Genomic DNA, 10,399 nt, shown 5'->3' on the forward strand with positions numbered 1-10,399 from the left:
ATGGGAGCTTAAAGTGAGTTTTTAGGCATTTACACTGAGCGAGTGTCGCTCACCCCTTTATTAACATTTCCAGGATTTGGGAAAGAACCGGTGGATGATGCACCTCCACAATCCAAGAATTGAAATTATTATCTTTTGACTCTATTTTGTATCAATACTAATTTAGGACGTGAAGCTCATTTTTAGTGGCACTATTTTGTACATTGATGTGCAATTAATGTAATTGGAACCATGGTGGTCTTAGCATTGTAATTATATTATTTTGAATGACTCTATGTAATTTTGGACAAATATATAAAAATTTTAGCTTCACTTTGTATATGTTAATGAAATGAATAGATATAAAGGAGTTCTATGTTACTAATGGTTAATTTTAACCATTTGATGTAGGCATGATTATAAATGATGAATGTGTTTATTGTGATTGAATGTGTTTATTGTGATTACTTTAAGTTATATTTATGATCTAAATGTTGTTTATAGAGTGTATGAAACTAGGTTTGAGGGTCATTTGAGTTTAGTTCATTGCCATACACTAGACATTACTTTAGCTCTTACCAAGGTGGTCAAATTCTACACCTAGATAATTTCAATCGACTAATGTAGAAAAAGGGATAATTTCAGCCAAGTGAAACTAGGCAAATGGTGAGAAATCGAAAGCTGAATCTTGAAATTCCACTCCCATGGAGTTTAAACTGACTACAATTGGAATTGCAGCTAACTGAAACTCAAGTTTCAACGAACTAAAACTTCAATTTTATCAGACTGAAATTTTTGTTCACTAGCATAATTTTGCATAACTTTTTCATTTTAACTTCAAATTGGGCCAAATTTGAGTTCAATTTCAATAATTTTGAGTCAACTTTTCAATGGTACCAACCGCATTCCAAAATGACAACCATATAAGAAGTTATGATCATTTTTGTAAGGATTATTCCGAAAATCTCCAAAACCGAAGAGGCCTATTTGTGGGAAAACAATGTTCTTGCATCTAAAACCCTATAGAATGGATTTGAACGGCTACGATGACGTGAATGGAGCCTATTTGAATGTTCTTGCATTTAGAGTCAAATCACTTCTCTCACTTGTCTTGGAATGACCATTTTACTTGCAGATGGTCTTGGGGCTCGGGTAAGAGCCCAGTATGTATCCCTATTAATTTTGTTGTGTGACAGAAATGGTGGTGGTGCTATTGATTTTGTTGGTGGTGGGTTTTGTTGTGGAGATGTGGTTCGGCGGCGAAAGCGACAATTTTAACCCATCTCTCCACCAAAAGACATTAACGTAACGCTGACGCTGTCGTCGGCGACCTCCTCCATCGCTATTAGCTGTCGGACCTGAAACAACCTTCGACCAAGCACACCTTGCTGATGGAAACCCTCGCGTGCGTTGCTAAAGTACCCAACAAAAAGCTTCAGTGATCCTCAGTTTCAGTTCTGGCGACCCATCTCAATTCGTCAATCTCCACGTCCATGCTTTCTTTACTCTTGACTAAACCCCAAAGATACCTCAGAAATCCACTATCCTTCTTGCTCACCGTCGACCAAGAACATCCTTGCTCGTTGCCGGTGGGTTCTTCAGAGGTCTCTGCCACCGCTATTTCACTATCGTCGTGCTCGCCCATTCATCGCCGTTCACTTCTTGCTCGTCAGAACTGATGCGGGGCTCTATTGCGGTCGATCAGTGTGTGCAAATTTGATAGGCCTCCATTTTTTAGGGCTTTGTTGTTTCTCCCTCGTCATCGTGGTGACGGCGGTAGTGAATATACAGTGGCGGGTGGTTTTGGGGATGGAGATGATGGTGGGTTTGAGGGAGAGACAGTGGCAACTTGTTTGTGTTAGGGTTTAAGAGGGGAAAGAGAAGAAGAGAGTGAGGAGAGAGAAAATTGGATTTCTCAGATGGTTTGTGGTAACCCATTTAAGTCAATTAAAAAGAGTTATATGGTTTAAAATTGATAATTTAACGTGTCAAAGGATAGTAACATCAATTCACCATTACGAATGTGTCTTTCTTAACTTTATCAAAACTGAAGAAGTGTCATCACCCAAAAATAAGCCAACTTATAAATGTCTTTCTCCAAAACCTTAGGAAGTGTCATTGTACAGATTTTTTTTGCAAAAGAAAAAGAGAGAGGAAGAATGAGATAAAAATTATTTCCAGAATCTTTAAAAATGTTTCAACTTTTAAATTTCAGCGCTATCTTGATCTAAAGTTAGAAGTAAAGATTTTTTAAAGAAGAACAAAATAAGATAAAATAAAAAGGGAAATTACTATTTTCCACCTTTGCTTTTCCTGTATTTTCTCTTCATACCTATATTTCACAATAACCAAACAACAGAAAAAAAATTTCTTTATTTTCTAAACAAAAAACAAAAGAAAACAATTTTCCTTTTCCTTGGAGAGATTTCTAAACAAAAAACAAAAGAAAACAAATTTCCTTTTCCTTTTGATTGGATAGATGAAAAATTAGATGAGGAGAAAGAAATGTATGAAATATCAGTGACACCTGAATGAAAATTTTATAATCTTTCAACCAATATATCCTTAGTATATAAAATTACATATCCATTCCCAAAATAGGAAGGAAAAGAAGATTTTATATTCTTTTGAGCAATATAACCTCATTATATAAAATTATATATCCATTCCAAATTTTTGATAAATTTAAAAATGACACCTTGCTTTGGTTCAAAATTGGGAAAAGAGAAGAGAGAAGAAATAATTAGTAATTTCAATTTATAAAAATTATTTTCTTTTGCTGTGTGTTTTATTTATTTTTATTTATATATATATATACGTTTTTTTTTTTTTTTTCGAAGAAACTACTCTCTATTGTATAATCATGAAAAGTAGAAATGAAGAGAGTAAATCATAAAAACCAATGGCCAAAAAAAAATATCTTAATTATACATGTTCTTTCCTTTTCCCTTTTTATTCAAGTGTACAGAAATTCTTGAAACCTTAAAACATTCTTACATATTAAAATTATATTTTTATTACTTATATATTCTCTCTTAAAACATTCTTACATATTAATATAACATTTGTATTTTTTTAACTTATTTATTCCGTCACAGCCTTGCAACCTATTGGTAGAATAAGTCAAAACTGCTTGCAAGAAACATCATTAACACTGGGTAGATCTCGATAAAATTAGATAGTCCAACACATTCGGTTGCACAATATCTTCATCTTCTGACACATATGGTATATCCTGTTATCTAGTCAAAAAAGCTTACAACCTAACCTTTGTATTTTTATGATTTATTTATTCCGTCACAGCCTTGCAACCTATTTGTAGAACCAAGTCAAAAAAGACTTGCAAGAAACATCATTAACACTTGGCAGATCTAGATAAAATTAGATAGTCCTAACACAATTGGTTTCACAATATCTTTATCATTAACACATTTGGTTCCAACCACCTGATCTTTGCTAGGAACATGGAAGGGCATCTCTTTACCATGAAAGACCTGTAGTGTAAAGTACAGCCAGCAAGCTACCATAGTCAACAAGCAATTGAGCGCAATGCAATATTTTGGTTCATGCTTTGAGTAATAAAATATATCCCTAGTGACTAAATTCCATCTCATGATACAGCAAAGGTCCTGTGCCAAGACCACCATTCATGAATTACTAAATCCAACTCACAAATGATCCATGTGACCCTTATGATTCACACTGTTGCTTTAAGACTTAGAAAGCTTGTATACCAAAAGGGATCTAAAATAGAGCCACACCAATTCTGATTAGATTTAACATTAGCATAAACTTAATTTCTTGCAATTTCTAGGCAACCAAACGGAGCACAGAGCTACTATAGAAAAGAAAAATAATCTTAAAATAGAAATTTACCAAAGGGGGGAAACCAAAGTAGCAAGAACGGCAACCCTAGTTAATAATAAAACCCTAAATCTTTGGGGTATTGAATATATGCCTCCAGAACAAAGCCATCAAGAAACAGATCATCAAATCTATGCCATTGGAACTGAAAGGTGAGGCATAAATACATAAATACATACATATATATATATATATATATATATAATACAATCTGCTGTGCTTGGGTAGAAGTCAAGCTAATGCTTAGAAAAATGCGTTTAAAATGCGACACTTTCTATTACTTTGAATGAAAGAATAAAAAATAAAAAATAAAAAAATTACAGAATAAATAAAACCCATCCCTGCACCCTCCACGAGTCCATGTAACATAAATTCTTAAAAAATAAATAGACAGATCATTTTGATTAGGAATCCGATAGAAAAGTGATGTGAAAGAAAATGTACAGTTCCTGACTGTTACAACCCTAGTTATCGAATTATTTCCACAATTGTCATTACCAACTCAGAGCATAGTAGGCTGGTAAGATAGATTCATGAAGACCATATTTTCCAAAAATTATTACAAATATTATAGAAACAAATGTTTCCAAACCAAGCAACTGATTCTAAACTAAGAATCCAACACAAATCAGAAACCTACCAAAACACTAGCAAGGTAATAAGCAATTTTTTCAGTAAGCAAATCATTAAACACAATCATTTACAATTATATTCTCCAAACTAATATTTAGAATTATATCCTCCAAAACCAACATCTAGCATCATATTATCCAAAACTAAGGCCAACTTTGCATACCAACTTACTTGACATACCAAAGCTTTAAGATCTCATATTCCTCAACTTTTCAGTAACTATGAGTAGAATATGGACATATAGAAATGTTTTTACTAAAAATTATCAATATTTTTCTAATAAAGACAAAAATAATAATAATAATATAAATAATAATAATAATAATATATGCCTTCATAACAAAGCTATCAACAAATTGATCCTACTCATATCTCTGTCCTTGCAGCCGAAAGGGGAGAGGCATTGTGTCACAACAGCATTAAGAATAAATGGATAATGGATAAACACAATGATTCAACTTAAGATAATTTTGAGGATTTTCAACTTTATGTATCTTAATCCTTTTTTAATGCCGTAAAAAGCAATTTAAGTAGTGACTTTGAAACTAATATATCAAATAGGAGCTTATATGTTTAAAAAGAATTAAAATCCACAATATCAAGGAACGCACAAATCTAAAAATAAGGCAAAAGATGTTCATAGAATTTTGCATTATAAATAAGAAAAATGCTAGTCACAGTCGCTTAACAAGCATCACACTCGCAGCACCAGTTAAGAACAAAAGCACCTTACTTTGAGTTTATGAATAAAACAAAAGTAAAAAGTTGACATGCCCTTTCAATTTGATAAATTTACTACACTGCCACCATTATCGATGTTGTAAAGGATAGCTCAACACACTTTCATTCTGTGTTTCACTCTTCTTTTTCTCCCTAAATTCTACCTTCAAACCAAATCCAATAATAAGGGTTTTAAATTTACGATAATTAATCAAATATTATTTCTAAAAGATATTATCAAAAATAAAATAGTTTAGAATGCATTTAATGAGATTTTCAGAAATTATTATAACTTCTTTTAATGCAGGAGTTTAATGTTATTTTAAGGAATTATGATCATTTATTTTAATATGGGCGTACTACCTATTAGTAGAATAAAGTCAAAGAAGTTTACAAATAATTGCATAAAGTGTCTGACTTAACAATTAGACATTAAAAAAAGTCATTATTCCTAGAATATTTGTGCACTGTTGGATTTAATACTCATTTGCTTTATTATCTATCCACTCTGCGCTACCATTAATAATAGTAACATTAATTTTATTATTATTTTTGTTAGTGTTTTAGTACTTTTCTTGTATGACTGTAGTGAAAAGTAAGTGAAGTTGATTATTGACAGTTGGACAAGCTTTGCTAGAAGAGTAGTGATACTCATGCCTATTTGTTAGGTTGAACTGTCAAGCCTGGATTTTTATCCCTTTGATGTGGTGGATAAACTCAAATGTGGGTCTTATCCACTACATCGAAGGGAAATCAGCATAACACTAAGAATCATTTTCCTTGCCAGAATTTCAGTTAATTTATCACATTAAATGCCATGTGTAGATCTTGAAAAAGTTTCATATATAAAGATATTGAGGATCTAGAAAGTATTATGTAGTCTGTAATCATGTGGTATTGACCAATCACAAAATGCCGACACATTTGGCGTATTTTGTGATTAGCAAAGATCACATGATCCCAAACCACCTAAGAACAGCATGAAAGGGAATATCAGTTTAATTTTTTGTTTACAATAAACTACTCAAATAGTTTAAAGCTTCCATTCACTTGTGCAACTGGTTGCCAAACAACTGCTCCTACCATTTCCCTATAAACAAAAAAGTAAATATGCAATCTTTACTACATGCTTTGCCTAAATGTCACATGGTCCCAAACCAGCTAAGAACAGCATGAAAGGGAATCTCGGTTTATTTTTTTGTTTACAATAAACTACTCAAATAGTGTAAAGCCTCCATTCACTTGTGCAACTGGTTGCCAAACAACTGCGCCTACCATTTCCCTATAAACAAAAAAGTAAATATGCAATCTTTACTACATGCTTTGCCTAAATGTCACAACCTTGAATAATAAAAACATAATCAAAATTACATGCTGCAGCAAGTGTCTCTTTTGCCTGTCCCAACACCACCATTAATCAAAATTACTAGATACAATGCAATAAAACTAATGCTGCAAATGTATCAACTTATAAAAAACATAATTGTTTTAGGTAAGACATTAAGACAAAAGATCAATATTAATCTTATGCTTCGTAGAATTCCTATGGTTGCCAAGAGGACGATCTAAAACAAGCCCAACTAACTATGTTTAGATATGAAATTAGTATAAATTTTAATTTTATGCAATATCAATATCTCAACGGAGCACAAAGCTACTACAGAAAAGCAAAATAATTTAATTTACTAATGGAAATGTACCAAATAAGAGGAGACCAGAGAAGCAAGAATTACAACTCTGGTTTAAACCAAAGGCGGATGTAGGGGTGCCTCAAAATTTATGTGCCCTCAAAATTTATAGGACCATGGATAATGGACCACCAGAAGAAAGGAAAAAAAAAAAAAAAATAGGGCAAATCATTTCAGCCTCCTCCCCAATCACCTCTCATTCTCAGCCATTTCTGTACATTCAATGTACTCGATGGATAGAGGAATACATAGAGTTGAACATAGTAAAATAAGAAATTGAAAGATTTCGTTGAAATTGTTCGTTTGGAAATTTCCCAAAAAACTAATAATAGGTTCTTCTCTCCATCGTAACAACAAGAATCAGAAGTTCAAAACCTATATATTTCAGTTTATCTATCTGTCTGCAAGAATCAAAAGTTCAAAACCCATATCGGCATATCATTTCAGATTGTTCAAAAAATCAAAACCCATATGTTTCAGTTCCCATTGCCCACTGTTCCAGTTCGGGTTCACCGTTCGCAAGCTTCAGCCACTGGCCTGCTGTCTCTCAACTCTCAAGCTTCCCCCCACCCCCCCACCACACCATCTGCAACTGCTAACTTGTATGTATGGGTTTTGTTTTAAATTTTTTTCTAAATCAACTAATCAAGGTCTGTAATTCTTGTTTTGCAAAAATAAATCATAACAAGAACTTTGACAAGCAAAAGTATTTGATTTAGCCCACCCCATTGAGAAATCCTGGATCCGCCCTTGGTTTAAGCTCAACCCCTAAAACTTTGGAGATTAAATATATGCCTCTAGAACAAAGCCATCAAGAAACAGATCATCAGATCTATGCCTTTGCAGCTGAAAGGAGAGGCAAAATATACACAAATACATACAGGCATATATAAACATATATCTATATATATATATATATGAATTATAACATACCTGTATGAAGTTGCTCATCACTTCCCCCACAAGAGAGATTTACGAGAATCATTTGGTTCGCTATATATATAGACGGAACAACTTAGGCCCCTCAAATTTTGAGGCCCATAGAGGATGGGAAAAAAAAAAAAAAAAAAATTAAGTTAGGAAAAGTCTTGGTCGCCTTGGGCCTCAAATTTTAGAGGCGTCAAATTTTGAGGCCCATGCGGGATGGAAAAAAATAATAATAATAAGTTAGGGCAAGTTTCAGAGGACACAATCTGCTTCGACACTCCACAGGGCGCAGCCTCCGCTATCTACAGAAAAGCAACCAAACGGAGCACAAAGCTACTACAGAAAAGCAAAATAAATTAATTTTCTAATGGAAATGTACCAAATAAGGGGAGAGATCAGAGTAGCAAGAACCACAACTCTGGTTTAAACCAAGGGCGGATTTAGGGGAGGGCTTCCCAAAAAAAAAAAAAAATTGCCCCAAAATTTATAGGACCATGAATGATGGGCCGCCAGAAAAAAATATATATATATTTCAGCCTCCCCAATCGCCTCCATCTCTATTCTCGTTCTCAACTCTCTCTGCAACTGCAAACTACAAAATCTACAAGAATCAGAAGTTCAAAACCCATATATTTCAGTTTATCAAAAGTTCAAAACCTATTACCTATATCAAAACCCATATCGGCATATCATCCCCCCAAATCCGCCATTGGTTTAAACAAAACCCCTAAAACTTTGGAGATTAAATATATGCCTCTAGAACAAAGCCATCAAGAAACAGATCATCAGATCTATGCCTTTGCAGCCATCAAGAAACAAATCATCAGATCTATGCCTTTGCAGCTGAAAGGAGAGGCAAAATACACACAAATACATACATACATATATAGACATATATATATATATATGAATTGTGACATACCGGTATGAAGTTGCTCATCACTTCCCCCGACAGATAGATTTGCGAGCATCGTTTGGTTCGCTATTTACATAGACGGAACAACTTATGTGTTGTGTGTCTGCGGCTTAAAAATGCATTCTAGGGTTTGGCAATCGTAGACCGAAAATACCGTCTACTAGTTGGAAATAATGAGAGTAAAAGAGAGGTGGTGACACTTTGGAAATAGAGAAAATATATATTTTTTATTACTAGAGTAAAAGAGAGGTGGTGACACTTTGGAAATAAAAAAAATATACTCCTGACCCAATATATATGTTTTGTGAAAAATTTAACTTTTTATAGTATAGTAGTGGAGTTTTAATAGTTTTTAATTGTATTAATAAGACTGAAGTTTTAAATATGTTCTTATTAAAAGATAAAATAGTGTTTCATAATTAGTGCACTTATCTAATTAAAATGATATTTGGGAATGTTATAAAAAATAGTACATTCAATTTTGAAATGAGACATAGAAAGATAGACAACTATCTGTCCCAATGTACGTGTCTTATAAGAAAATTTTAACTTTTTATAATAGTAGAGTTTTAATAATTTTTTATTATATTGATAAGACTGAAGTTCAAATATGCCTTTACTAAAAGACAAAATAGTGTTCCATAATTAGTGTAGTTATTTAGTTGAAAGGAAAATTTATGAATGTTATAAAAATAGTACATTCAATTTTAAAATGAGACATGAAAAGATAGACAACTATTTTGTGACGAGGGATAATATTCTTTATCACTATTTTAAGAAAAAATAAAACATCTTAAATAATATACTGTATTTATATTTTTCCTTTATTCTCACTTTTAACTCTTCTTTTCAAATACTCTTGTACCAAATAATAAAAATTATTTCCTACCATATGAAATATAAATCTCACGATATTTCGCTCTCCAAAATAAATAGAAAATTATACAACAAAAATAGAAATTTAATTGAAAAAACTTTTTTAAAATGAAAATAAACTTAATAATTAACCACAATAATTTATATTGTTTACTCCTTTATTGAAAATGTTGAAGCGAACATTAACATTTACCTACAAAGCATTTTTGCCTTTTTTAAACCTAAATTGGGCGGCCTTGAATCAAGCTGTTATCTTTCATTTCTAAATGATCCTAAAAGTGACCACATATGTCATAGAAGACAGTTATACGCTCCCCAATGAATTGCACAGTCCAAAAAGACTGATTTACCCTTTTAACCCTAAGTGACCCGAATAGTGAACGGGGTTAATTTTAATTCAAAAGGAAATCAAAATGGTTAGAATTAGCTCTTAGGACTTCATGTAAGCTTTTAATGCCTTGTGCTGGTCATATTGACCATTTTACCCTTGAGAGTTTACGGGTTGGGTCGAAACCCGGTTACTGATCCGAACCTCCGGGTGTGGGTCGTTACACAAATGGTGAGAAATCGATAGCTGAATCTTGAAATTTCACTCCCATGGAGTTTCAACTGAATATAATTAGAATTGTAGCTGACTGAAACTCAAGTTTCAACGGACTGAAACTCCAATTTTATAAGATTAAAATTTTTATTCATTAGCATAATTTTTCCAACTTTAGAAGGCCATTACTTTTTCATTTTAATTACTCCAAATTGGGCCAAATTAGAGTTCAATTTCAATAATTTTGAGTCAACT

The 10,399-nt window shown here is 32.7% G+C and overlaps 1 long non-coding RNA gene across 1 annotated transcript; it reads right to left on the reverse strand.

The window, feature by feature from the left end:
- Positions 1 to 3,953: 3,953 nt before the first annotated feature.
- Positions 3,954 to 8,912, reverse strand: LOC132277064 (uncharacterized). Its single transcript, XR_009470977.1, has 2 exons — positions 7,818 to 8,912; positions 3,954 to 6,478 (listed from the first exon to the last, which is right to left on the reverse strand). It is a non-coding gene; the product is annotated as an uncharacterized LOC132277064 (long non-coding RNA).
- Positions 8,913 to 10,399: the final 1,487 nt, after the last annotated feature.

The sequence above is a fragment of the Cornus florida genome, unplaced genomic scaffold (genome assembly GCF_030987335.1).
Source record: "Cornus florida cultivar Cherokee Brave unplaced genomic scaffold, ASM3098733v1 CherokeeBrave_3.0.0_Hap2_Chr10, whole genome shotgun sequence".
In the NCBI taxonomy this organism is placed as follows: Eukaryota; Viridiplantae; Streptophyta; class Magnoliopsida; order Cornales; family Cornaceae; genus Cornus; species Cornus florida.